Consider the following 13421-nt stretch of genomic DNA (forward strand, 5'->3'; position numbering starts at 1 on the left):
CATTACTTGTTTTCTTTGAACTTCAGTTTTGGGGAGTAATATTGCTTCTCAGAATAGTTACTGAGGGAAATAAAGGATAAAGTGTTTGGAAAGCCCCCTAACATCAAGTGGGCACATAATAAGTGATGAGTAAGTTTTAATTCTCTTTTCCAAATTTTTTCCTTGGGTATGACACTTGATAAAACAGATGTGATCTTGCTTTGCACTCAGAAATTAATTCCTACAAATGTAGTTTGGTTCTATATTACTAAATTAAAATTACATTCCCTCTTATAATTTGTCTGCAAGACAAAGTTGAAATTTGGGAGGAGGAAGGGGTTTAGAAAAACCCAAAAGGCCTAAATTCTTTCAATCAATTATGAGCAACTACTACTAAACACTGACCAAAATAGAATAGACTCTAGTCCTTATGGAAAGATACATAATAGAAAATGACATGATAAAGGTTTAATCTAATGCCAAACAGCTATATATAAAATTGAGAAAAATGAAACAGGACAAAGGAATGGGGCATGATGGAAGACAGGGGAAATAGTGAACTTTGAATTGGTAAAGGAGATTCTTAGTGAAATGAGGGCTCACCCCATGCTAGGGGTCAGGGGACACACATTCCAGGCAGAAGGAATAGCAAGTGCAAAGGCCCAGAGGTAGAAGGAGGAAAAGTAGGTTGACCAGGACAGAAAGTAGGGGAATGTGGGGTGGAATTTAGAAAAGGAGGCCAAGGACAGATAATATAGAGCCTTGTAAGCCAGGACTGGGATTGGGCCATCCCAGGTGCTGGGCAGATCTCATTGGGGCTGGGAGAGTATTGTCCAGGGTAATGGGCGCCATTGACTGTAAGGCAAGTAGTAGTGCAGATTAAGGCTAATGCAGCAGGTTCCCTGGGCAGTTGGGGTGGTTGACTACGATAAATAGAACCTTCTGTCATTTTCCAACTCTAGTCTTTCTCTGGCATCATTCTATTTACCCATTTCCAAACTACTCTCCAGCATGGGAACATCATCAGCTCTGGATGCTTGTTCTTGCTCTCGTTTTTATTTGCATTATCCATTACACGTAGACAATAATACTCCATGGGATTTCTAGGAACCAGAATGTGACATTTCAGTCTATCAGTTCCTCCAATTCGAGTGACAGGATAAATGCTTTCCTAAATAATTTTGTAAAATTTCAAGTCCTGGTAAGTGGATTTACTTACATGGAGGGTCCAGTATGCACAGCCTGCTGTTGCTTTTCCAATCGACTGACCTGAAACTCAGCTCTCATGTGCTGTGTTGGGCTGCTCACCTAGAAGAGAACTCAGTTAGAGGTAGTCTCACCCCAGTTACAGGAACTGCTGTGATAAACTACTTCATTAAAAAGCATATTCCAAAGGATAAAAGCAAGCATGAGAAGATAAAACCAGGGGACTTTCCAAAAGAGAAAACAGAAAGGTGGAAGGCACTGTGCGCACGGAGGGAGTAAAGGAAAGCTGAACAAGCATGAAAGGCATGAAAAGTCCGAGAAAGCAAAAATGTGTAAATGACATTGTCTAGCTCTTCTAGAATCTTCCTGTGTTAGTGCAGGCATGTAAAATTCTGTTATCTGAACTTCTCTAGGAAGAAAGTAAGACATCTAGTTCCCACTGTTGACAACTGACGATCAAGAGCAAGTCAAATCTAAAATGGAATGTTAAAATCATGAGATTAACTAATATTGGTAGATCACATGTAATACATGAGCATATAGCACTCATTATCTTCTGGCTAGGCTATTGGACATGGGGCACATTGAACATTGAATAACATATATTGAGCACCTACAGTATACAGTGCCCCTGGTGATTTGGGTAGGGCCTCATGGGGAAGAAGACAGGGCCCTCTCCTTCGGAAGCCTTCAATATTGATTCTGAATCATTTCTTGTGGCCTTTGCTTTTTCTTGTCTGATTTCTCTTGGGATTGTTCTGAAGTAACCAAAGCCAAAAAGACTCTGGAGCTGGATGTTGGAAGACTAGTGAGCGTAAGGTGAAGCCCAAAGGCCAAAAAATCCACAAGTTCAGGGAAGCAGACCTCCCTTCCAGGGTGCCTGGTGTGGGCACTCTTTGTTTTCTTAAGAGATGTTCTGCTGTGATGAGCCAACCTGGCCACAGGGTATCACAACTGCCCCAGGGACTCCAAGACACACTTGGGAGGCAAAGTCTAAAAGGTCAGACTCTAGCAGTTTGCATCCACCTCTCCTACCCACGTTGCCAAGTGAGTCAGCTCTGAGTCAGCCCAGCTGCAGCAGAAATCACCCAGCGCATTGCTGCTGCCAGGGGCCTGACAGAATGTCTCCAAAGTTGCTCACCAGGCCTGGGGAGGCTCCCTGTGGAACAGGAGGAGGTCTCGATTCTGGCTGCCCTTTGAATGAGGTGAGGAACTGAGGACAATTCCACACCTGCTCAAGACTGACTCCCTCATAGGCCCCCCAGGAATGGGACCAAGTCTGTCACTGGGAGGAGATCTGTGTCATTGGCTTTTAGGAACACTAGGCAGGGAGTCAAGAAACAATGCTCATGCTTCCTCCGCTTCCTTCAAGCTGGTGGCCTTCAGCCGCCAGACACACAGAGATGGGCCTTGGTTTCTCCACCTGTGAAATAAAAGGGATCCTTTCAACTAGAAAATTTTAAGGAAGACTCTGTCATGGCTTATTTTGCTAAACCTTTCCATTTCATTGTCTTATTGGGCCCTGTAAGCCTCTGAGATGGGAGGAAGCAGTTCCTATTAACAGACACAGAAATGAACCTCGGGGAGACCAGCAGACAACAATGGAAAGACAGCACAGGAAAAACGTTTTCATCCAGATCCGCCCCGATTAATTCTACAATAATCACGGCACTAATTTACAAACCGTATGCAAACTTCTTGTGACTCCTGAGAATTAAGTTTAAAACATGCCAGGATGAAATACAAAAAATAAATAAATATATTTGAATAAGACGTAGATGCTGGATCTTTGGGATAGGAGCTAAGAAGGATATTTGTGAATCAAATGTTAACATCAAAATGGGATCAAGAATGGTAGATAAAGGATCAGCAGAAGAAGGAAAACAAATTTCAATTACATTCAACCAATATTTATTGAGTTTCTCTCCTGAGAAAGTTACTGGTTAGGGCAATAAAGACATTCAACACTTGAGGCGAGGGATAATCCAGCCATGCCAATATCCAAGTGCAAATAAGAGTGACAAGGGGCCAGGAAGGAGCAAACAACGTGCTGCAGAAATTCAGTGAAGGAACAATGTCACCTGTCTGGAACTGGAAAAGCATCATGGAGCAGGTGTTATTTGCACAGTCCTTAAAGAATAGTTGTAGGATGTTGATTGGTAACGAGATAAAGAATGAACTGGAAGGAAGAAACACATGGACAGAAGTCAAGAAAAAGTTGCATTTGGAAAACGCTGCTCTCTGTTGGGTTGAAATTCAGCATGGAGATCAGATATTATGCCTGGGAACGATTATCTGGAATAATGTGTAGAGAATGTTTCTAAAAGACAATTCTGAATTTGGTGGATGATGAGTGGCCAAAATGAGTTCTGAAGTAAGCCAATAATGTACTTTTGATAAAGATATCTTTGTCTCCTGTTTTTGGATGGACACTTGAGATAGGAGATGAGCAACCAGACAAATGGACAGTGAAATATAGCTTTCATGAATCTGGTGGCAATGGGAATGAAAATAAGATTTTAAGATCCAAGATAAGAGTTTGAGGACATAGCCTCTTATGAAATACAGGGGCTTTGGAGAAAGGACAGAGGGCTGAGAGGGCTAAGGTTTTGAGACTCGAGGGAAAGATGAAGATGTCATTAAAATAAGGAATGATTAAAGAAATGTAAAAATTAAAGATCAGAAGGAGTGGCAAACTGAGAAAATAATTTATAGGAAGAGATATATTAAGAGAAAGTAAGATGTATACAGATGAAATATTGGGAAGGGCTTATTTGACAGAGTGAAAGTGAGATAGAAAGCTAAGGAAATTACCACTTGAGACATTGAGTTACAAAGGAAGTGAATTCCTAGAAGACCATTAGCTTCAGGCACCCAAGGGATCAAGGACTGAGGCAAAGTCTTTGGGAGTATTCATGAGCACATTCCTGATGGGTGTCATTTTAGCATTACTGTCATTTCATCTGAGTTATAGAAGCTCTTGTGCCTTTGTAGTCAATGTATTCAATACGGTGTTATCCCCCATCAGATATATTCAATGATTGTGTGATGGATGGAAAAAGAAAAACACAAATACAGTGATGCAAAGGTTAATAGAGATTGTGAGCTTGATTGGATTGAGAGATACCTAGGATTAAGAAACTTCTGGATGGGTCTATAAGGGTGATTCTAGAGACAGGTGGCACATGGGACAACAAACTAAAATGGAGACCTATTCTGAATGTGGGTGGAACAGTGCAAGTTTTCATTCTAGCAAGTTCCTGGTGGTATTGAAGCTGTCTAGTGATCAGACTTTAACTACTCCAGAGATAGTAAAAAGCTCCCTTTATGTTCAATGAGAAGACCTAGATGGAATCCAAACTACTTTCCTTATTTGTGCCTTGACTTCAGGTATCTCTCTGTGCCTGTTTTCTCATATGCAATGCAAGAGTTTTACCTACAACATGAGGCTGGATAGGAATGTTCAGCAAGTACCAAACTCTCTCATAGTACCTGCCTAAATCATGTTTGTTGATTTCAGATATTTTTTCTTTAAATTTTTTTCGTTAATTTGTTTTTCAGCTTTGTTGAGGTATAATTGGTAAAAGTTATGTAATCAAGATGTACAATGTGATATTTTGATATATGTATATAGTGAAATAATTACCACAATCAAGCTAAGTATCATGTTCAACTTCATATAGTAAACTTTTGTGGGGGGAGGGGATGACAATACTCAAGAGCTCTGTTAGCAAATTTCAGGCATACACAATATCAACTGTAGTCATCATTTTGGAATTAGGTTTCTAGAACTTATTTATCTTAGGCCTGCAAATTTGTACCCTTTGACTGACATCCTTTCACTTTTCTCAACCCCCAGCCCCTACTAGCCACCATTCTACTTAGTTTCTATGGTTTTTAATTTTTAAAATTTGTAATAAAACAAAGCCGCTTCCATGGGCACCGACAGCCCCGCGGCCGGGGCGCTCCTGGCGCGGGCCCGCACCCTGCACCTGCAGACTGGGAACCTGCTGAACTGGGGCCGCCTGCGGAAGAAGTGTCCTTCTACGCACAGCGAGGAGCTTGTATCCAAAAGACCTTGAATGAGTGGAGTTCCCAAATCAGCCCAGATTTGGTCAGGGAGTTTCCAGATGTCTTGGAGTGTACTGTATCTCATGCAGTAGAAAAGATAAATCCTGATGAAAGAGAAGAAATGAAAGTTTCTGCAAAACTGTTCATTGTAGGATCAAATTCTTCATCATCAACTAGGAATGCAATTGACATGGCCTGTTCAGTCCTTGGAGTTGCACAACTGGATTCTGTGATCATTGCGTCACCTCCTATTGAAGATGGAGTTAATCTTTCCTTGGAACATTTACAGCCTTATTGGGAGGAATTAGAAAACTTAGTTCAAAGCAAGAAGATTGTTGCTATAGGTACCTCAGATCTAGATAAAACACAGTTGGAGCAGCTCTATCAGTGGGCACAGGTAAAACCAAATAGTAACCAAGTAAATCTTGCTTCTTGCTGCGTGATGCCACCTGATTTAACTGCATTTGCTAAACAGTTTGACATACAGTTATTGACTCATAATGATCCAAAAGAACTGCTCTCTGAAGCAAGTTTCCAAGAAGCTCTTCAGGAAAGCATTCCTGACATTCAAGCACATGAGTGGGTACCACTGTGGCTGCTGCGATACTCAGTCATTGTGAAAAGTAGAGGAATTATTAAGTCCAAAGGCTATATTTTGCAAGCCAAAAGAAGGGGTTCTTAACTACAACTTAGGGTCATTATTTACCAGTGTTTTCCTTGAATATAAGATAAAATTGAGATATATAAAAATCAATCTGTTGCCTATAAATAGTGTCATTTAGGCACATATTCTTTAGCTGTATTTGACAGAATGTTGTCTATCAACTTTTGATTACTTCTCTTGCCTCCATCAGTCCAGTCACATGAACCACTGTATTGTTTTCATTAAACTATTATTTTCTAATTGAAATTGTCTAGAAAGAAAATACTTGCAATATATTTTTCCTTTATTTTTATGAGTAATAAAAATCAAGAAAATTTGTTGTTAGGTATATTTTGGCTTAGACATCAGGGTAATGTATATACATATTTTTTATTTCCCCCAAAAATCATTAATTGCCTATTACTCTATAATATAACTAAGCAGTTTTATTATAATTGTTAAAATGAAAATACTGGAAGATATTTTTTTCCTGTCATTAGTAAAATAATTATATATCAGATTAATTGGAGCAGTTGGGATTTACCAGTGGTGTAAATAAAATTCATTCTTCAGTATATGAATGGAAACTTTAAAAAAATTTTATGTGTTCTTGTTGTAGTTTAGCTGTGAGATTTAACGGTATATTCTTGTGCCATATTTTCTCTTCCTATTATTTAAAAGGGCAAACCAAAGTAAACCTGAAAAGGAAACTAGAAACTTTTGAAAATATTGTTTGGGAGCTTTGTAAAAGCATTCACTATCTCCAGATTCTTTGTAATTCTTAATCCATCCTTGGTATATTGCTCTTCATTCAAGAATATTCATTAAGTATTACACTTACCACATGCTGGGCCCTACAGGCTCTGGAGAGTGGAGGGGTACACAGAGCTAAGGATTAAGATTCAGTTGAATAAAATATATGATATGTATTCCCCATTAGTAATGGACTAGGAGGGACTAAAACCAGAAAATGCTTTTTAAAAATTCTTTAATTCAGGGCCAATATTGTCTGTTCAAACAGCTTGGTTTGAGATGTGGATCTTAACTATTTTATTTTATGATATTTTGGTGTTGAGAATTGAACCCAGGGCCTTAGGGCCTGAGCTGAGCACATGATCTACCACTGAGTCATTCTCCCAGCCTAGTCTTAATTAATTTAAAGCAGAACAGTATAATCAAGATTATATGGTAATTTAGTGTAATTCCTCATGAGTTTAAGAATCAGAAAAATTACAAATTAAATAAGCTGTTACCTTTGATATATACTATAGCTCTCCTTAATTCCATATACTTATATCAGTAAACCAAATAGTTTGAAAAATTCTTTAAAATTTTCTACATCTCAAATTTTCTTAACTTAGGGAAAAGAAGTATGGTTCCATGTTCAACAATAGAATCTTTTCCTAAGTAAGGTTTTGTGGTTTTCTGGTTAGAAAAATTAATCATTAGAATCATAACATGAAATCAACTGATTTACCTGCTAAAACTTGTTTAGACTTTGAATTTCTTAAAGACTTTTAGCTTTTATATTAATTGTATAATATTATTAGTATATAGTTAACTTCTTAATTTGAAAATGTACATTTTTCGTATAGTGTAAATCTTTAGGTGGTCATTTTAAATTTGTGAAGTAAGCTGGCTGAGGTATTTTAAAGGGGAACTTGAATATCACACATTTATCATTTTTTAAAACCCATAACTTATAAAAATGGATTGTGTAAAGGGTTATTTTGAAAATGGAGGGAAAAAAGAACAACATTGTTGATAATATCCAAGCTTCATCAGGAGCTTTTTTCTTATCTCTGCCCTACGCCCCAAGAAGCAAGATTATAGATTCATTTTGTGAAGGGGATCATGTATAGAATTTTTTAATGAGTTTTTTGTTTCACTCTGTACTCTGAATTTCTGTTGCTGAATAACCTTAAAACAAACAACAACAAAAAAAAAAACCCTGAGCTATATCCCACCCCTTTTTATTTTTTGAGACAGGGTCTCGATAAGTTGATGAGGCTGGGCTCAAACTTAAAATCCTCCTGCCTCAGCTTCCCAAATCCTTGAGAATACAGACACATGCCACTGTGCCCAGCAAGGACTTACTCTTTTAAAAGCCATAAAATGAAAAGTGGTGATACTACCAAATAACTGCTTAAAACCGAAAGCTAAGTTAGGAATAGTGTACATAACAGATATTTTTTCAGGGGAGATGTGAATCGTGTGACCCAAGGTAGAAAGAGTTTATATGTTTTTTTCCCAGTAAGTACAAAAGAAACTGTAGCTTGTTATTACATTTCCAAAATACCCTGGAGCCTTGAATTAACATAATGTACTGTAACTTGGAATTCGCTCCATGATACTGCATTAAATTCCCATCCAAGAAATCATAAACACCAGAAGGACCTAAGTGTCTTATAAAATCTGTTTATGTGGTATAAATTCTGAAAACCACATTGTGCTAGTACATTAATAGAGTATTCATTTACGGATGGTCAGTGCTAAAACTTGAATCATAAATAACAGCTAATAATTTTTCAGTTCTCAAAAATGACTTAGACACCTGTGTGTAAAATGGAAAATAAAAAGTTATTATCTACTTTGCATGAATGATTCAAACTTTTCTATACCAGAACTAATAAGTAGTAACTAAGGGTATCAATTTTCAGTAATAATGGGTCTAAGACCCATTTTTTTCTTTCTAGATTTTCCACCCAGTATCTTCAATCTTTGGGGATGTAAGCACCTGATATATGTATTGTATATTGGCGAACAATTCATCTTGCTGCCAAATGTGCATTTTGAGAAATGTGCAGCTGTTTTAATAATTTAAACCATTTGTGTTCTTTGTGTATGCATACTCAAATACATCAACTTATGATTCTGAACCTGTTTTTTCATCATTAACTTTCAAATGTACCAACACATGTACCTGTCTTTTCCCCATAAACTTGGTGATGGGATATGTCAGTTTAATTTTTAAAATATATGTAACATGATTTACATTAATATTTTTATGGTTTTAGAGATATACTTAGGAAAATGTTTTAATTAGATAATTCTTTTTATGTGTCTGTTGTAGTGTACTGTAAAAGCAAGATATAAAGCACTGTTAGCTAAATATTTACAATAATTTTTACTTTTGCCTATATTATGAATTTAACTAAAATAAAATGTGAGTTGTATATTTTTAAATTGAGTTGTTTCAATAGTTGGAGCATCTGGGGGCAGTATACTGATTTTGAACTATTTGGACTTAAATTGAGTATGATTTGAAAATAAATTGAGTAATTTTTAATATCTAAAAAAAAAAAAGTAGAAAGAGGGCTGGGTTCTGGCTCAGTGGTAGAATGCTTGCCTAGCAAGTGTGAGGCACTGGGTTCAATTCTCAGCACTGCATGTAAATAAACAAAATAAAGTCCATTGACATATATATATATATATATATATATATATATATATATATATATATATATTTCTTTTTTTTAAAAAAGGAAGTGGAAGATCTGTTGTGCACATTAGTGGTCTGATTTTGTCTGCATCATCTGATCTCTGTGAAAACTCAGTTGATTTCAGAGCTGACATAAATCTTGGGTTATATGCATGGTTGTATGCAAGTTTTTCTTCTTGTCTATACAAAGTTAACCACGAACCTAAACCCACATATCTGGAAAGGGAAGAATAAAATGAAGCGTCCTTTGACTTGCACATAGATGCATAATTTGATTCCAATAAAAATGGAGATCAGGCTGCAGCTAGATAACCATCAGTGTGGTCCGAGGTACAAAAGTTTAATTTTTTATGTTTGCATTTAGTCATCTTTATAGTTCTGACTTCCCAGCTCATTTCTGAATAAATCCATGCAACATTGAAACAAATGCCAATGAAACAGAAAAAAAAAACCTCTCTCAGAATTTCCCATCCATATTTATAGTGAGTTGACAGATATTGCTTTTCCTTCATTTTAGACCCTAATCAATTCATTGCTAAGAGGAAAAAAAAAAGAGAGAATGGGAGTAAAGAAAACAGATGAAGAGGAACAATTTGTATGAGGCTTCTGGTCATTACCCTTCTGTTATAACTCTCATTAAGAGAACCAATTTGCATTACATTAATAAATATCTAAGTAGAAGATGCAACAATCAAGGAAGATGCTATTGCAATTGCAAATACATTGCTACCATTTACTTGTTAAATCCTTTATGTGAAGTCTGCAATTTGGTGCTTTGAAGAGGAAAAAATATGTTATCCTTATGAGGATTCCCTTTTTACTTGGTCAGGATAGGAAAAGTAAATATTTTGGCCCATCTGCCTTTGTGTACAGGACTGTGACTGTACCTTGCTTGAATCCCTCAAGCATTATGAATCTAGATCCTTTGCAGCCTTATCTTGTTTCTTTAGCTGTTGGCAAGACTATGGTCCCAGCACTAACAAAGAGAATGCTACTCCATGACAGATTTTGGGAAACTCAGCTCTGACCTACCATATCACTGAGTAACCAGGAACTCCTGAAAGGCTTCACCACTGACCATGGAATGGAATAGAGAATTCAGAGTACAAAATAAGGCTCCCTGGATGACATCTCATATTTTGAGTAGGGAGGTCGTGAGCAGTTTTGCTGAGGTGGTGGAGAAGGGGCATCCTGCTTCTCACCTGAGAGTTTTGTTTAAAAGCAGATTCTGATTCCACAAATTCCCACCGGTGACAGATGCTATGGATCCACGAACCATACTTTGAGTAGTTCTAAGACTTGCTTTTCTTGTCTCAGTCAGTGATAAGTTTCAACTTCTTCAATTAAACACTCTGTCTTCTGTGACAAAAACAACTTGAGTTTGAAAGTCCTTTCTTTCAAAGTGAAAGAAAACAAATCAGTAGTGTATAGATCATATAGGGAAAGCACCTTGACTTTGTTCCCCCTCAATATGTAGAGAAAAGTAAGTGAATGACCTAGTTGGCATTGTGTTCTGCAGCCAGTTTTTCACATAGTTTGTCCTAACTTTAGTTATTATTTTTTAGTATGATGATGGTATTCTCATGTCACAGATTCCTAATAGGAAGTAAAGGGGAAACATGAGTTTGAACAGAAGAAAGAGAATCACATTCATTGAGTGCTCATATGCTGAGCTTAATGCATGTATCAGGTTTTAATCTTAGCAACAGCCTTAAGAGATTGGTTATGTCATATGCTAATGATTAAGGTACTCAGAAAGGGGCTAAGAGACTTCAGAGAGACTTAGTGACTTGCCCAGAGCCAAGCTTACTAGAAAGACCTAGAGCTTATATTGCTTTATTTATTAAAAAAAATGTTGCTGATTAACCAATTCTTTGAGATCTGCAGTTTCACTTGAGGACTATTAGCATCTTTTATTTATCTTTTGCATCATTTCCCATGAGATGTCTGTGGCAGCTTGAGTACCAGCACTCATCATTGTCTTTATGGAGAATATTGGCTTCAAATTAACCATCCTTGGCTCACTTACATGTTTCAATTACTAACTGAAAAGCCTACAAAATCACAAAAACAATATTCAAAGACAGAATGAATGAGAGTTTTCTAAACTTGATGAACACTGTGAAAAGTAACAGTAGACCTACATAATATGTTCTTTATAATAGAGGTTAAAATAAGTTTACGCTTAGATGCATTATAGTAAAAGTTCCAATAAAGACCAAGAAAATATTTGGAAGACAACTAGATAGAAGATAGGTTATCAAACCATCTTTTATTACTTGAAAAGAGGTACAGCTTCAAAAAAGGAAAACTGGGGTACATGAAAATGAATTGATGGAACAGTAGTGAATCATTAGCACTTAAAGTTTCTTAAAAACACATTATTTTCTCTATCATTAAGATATGACAGATTTGTTTTGCTGCATTTGATTACATCATGCCATATTGTTTATGGAATGTGGTTACATTATCCTCACTTAAAAGAAAAGTGTCTATGTAAAGAGGTCCCTGCCTATGAAATAACACAGACTGTCATATCTTGAATCATGGATTGTTTTTTATATGCTTCAAATACTGGAAAGTACTTAGTAGAATGCTTTACAGATAGGGAACTCTCGATAAATAAATGCTGCTGAAAAAATTATAAAATCTGTGATCTTTAGCAGAATTCTTTTTTTAACTATTTCTAGCTTTTTAGATAGGTGGTTTCTAAGTGAGATGAATTAACTCCAGGGGAATAAAAAATAAATTTTTATTTTCTGACATTTTGGATGAAAATTTTAGATGTTTTTTTGGTACTGAGGCTTGAACCAAGGGGTGCTCAACCAATAAGCCACATCCCAGCCCTTCTAAAAAATATTGTATTTAGAGACAATGTCTCACTGAGTTGCTAAGTGCCTTGCTAAGCTGCTGAGGCTCGCTTTGAACTCATGATCCTCCTGCCTCAGCCTCCTGAGCTGCTGGGATTATAGGTGTGTGCCATCACACCTTACTAGATTTTTTTTTATATTTATAAGTGCATGTTTTACATTATATACACATAAACACACACACATACACACATGTGTACACATATATACCATTATATATGTATACTGTAATAAAGTCTATAAATATTATAATATATACATAACTTTTTAAATAATTCAGCACACATAAAATGGGGTGAATGTCCAAGTATAAAATCAAAGTGTTTGGAATGTACATCAATACCTCTATGCTGACACTTGACATTCATTAAAATGGCTAAAATAAAAACAGACAATGACAGGTACTAACAAGGCTGTGGAGAAATTGCTGCTCTCCTACTCTGCTGGTGAGAAGGTAAAATGGTAGAGTTGATTGGAAAAGCAGTGTGGCAACTCTATAAGTTGTTAAAACTTGAATTACCATGTTATGCAACAATTCTACTCCTGGGCATATATTCAAGAGAAATGAAAATACCTATCCATACAAGAATTTGTACATGGATATGCATAGCAGCATTATTTGTAATAGCTAAAACAACCCTAATGCCCAATAATTGATGCAATAATAAAATGTCATTTTATCCATAGAATTGATTTCATGCAAAGCGATGATGTACTAACACAAGCTACAATGTGGATGAACTTGACAATATGCTTCTAAGTGAAAGAAACTAGACATAAAGATTCATACTGTGTGACTATAGAACATATTTAAAACAGGCAAAACCAAAGATATAGAAATTCATTGGTGGTTGCCTGGACCTGAGTGGAACAGAAATGGAGGAGTGGCTGCTAAAGGGTGTGGTTCTTCTTTTCGATTTGATGAAAGTATTCTAAAATTAGATAGAGGTGAGGGCCGTACAATTCTGACAGTATACTAAAAACACCAGTACATTAAAAAAAAAAAGATTTCTATGATATGTGAATTATTTCTCAAGAAGACTTATTTAAAAAATAAAAATGCATTTCTAAACCACTGCTTAAGATAAATTCACACAAATTGGCTGAAGCCAATATAACTAAGAAGATCATGGTAATAAAAATGTTCAGTTCCATTTGCATTAAGTTGCCACTTTAGTTTATTACTTCTCTTAAACAGCACAAACTCAAA

The 13421-nt window shown here is 36.4% G+C and overlaps 1 pseudogene; it reads left to right on the forward strand.

Moving 5' to 3' along the window:
* Positions 1-5120: 5120 nt before the first annotated feature.
* LOC144250135 (glutamate--cysteine ligase regulatory subunit pseudogene) lies at positions 5121-8992 on the forward strand (annotated as a pseudogene).
* The last annotated feature ends 4429 nt before the right edge of the window (positions 8993-13421 follow it).

Source organism: Urocitellus parryii, chromosome 14 (assembly GCF_045843805.1).
Source record: "Urocitellus parryii isolate mUroPar1 chromosome 14, mUroPar1.hap1, whole genome shotgun sequence".
Taxonomy (NCBI): domain Eukaryota; kingdom Metazoa; phylum Chordata; class Mammalia; order Rodentia; family Sciuridae; genus Urocitellus; species Urocitellus parryii.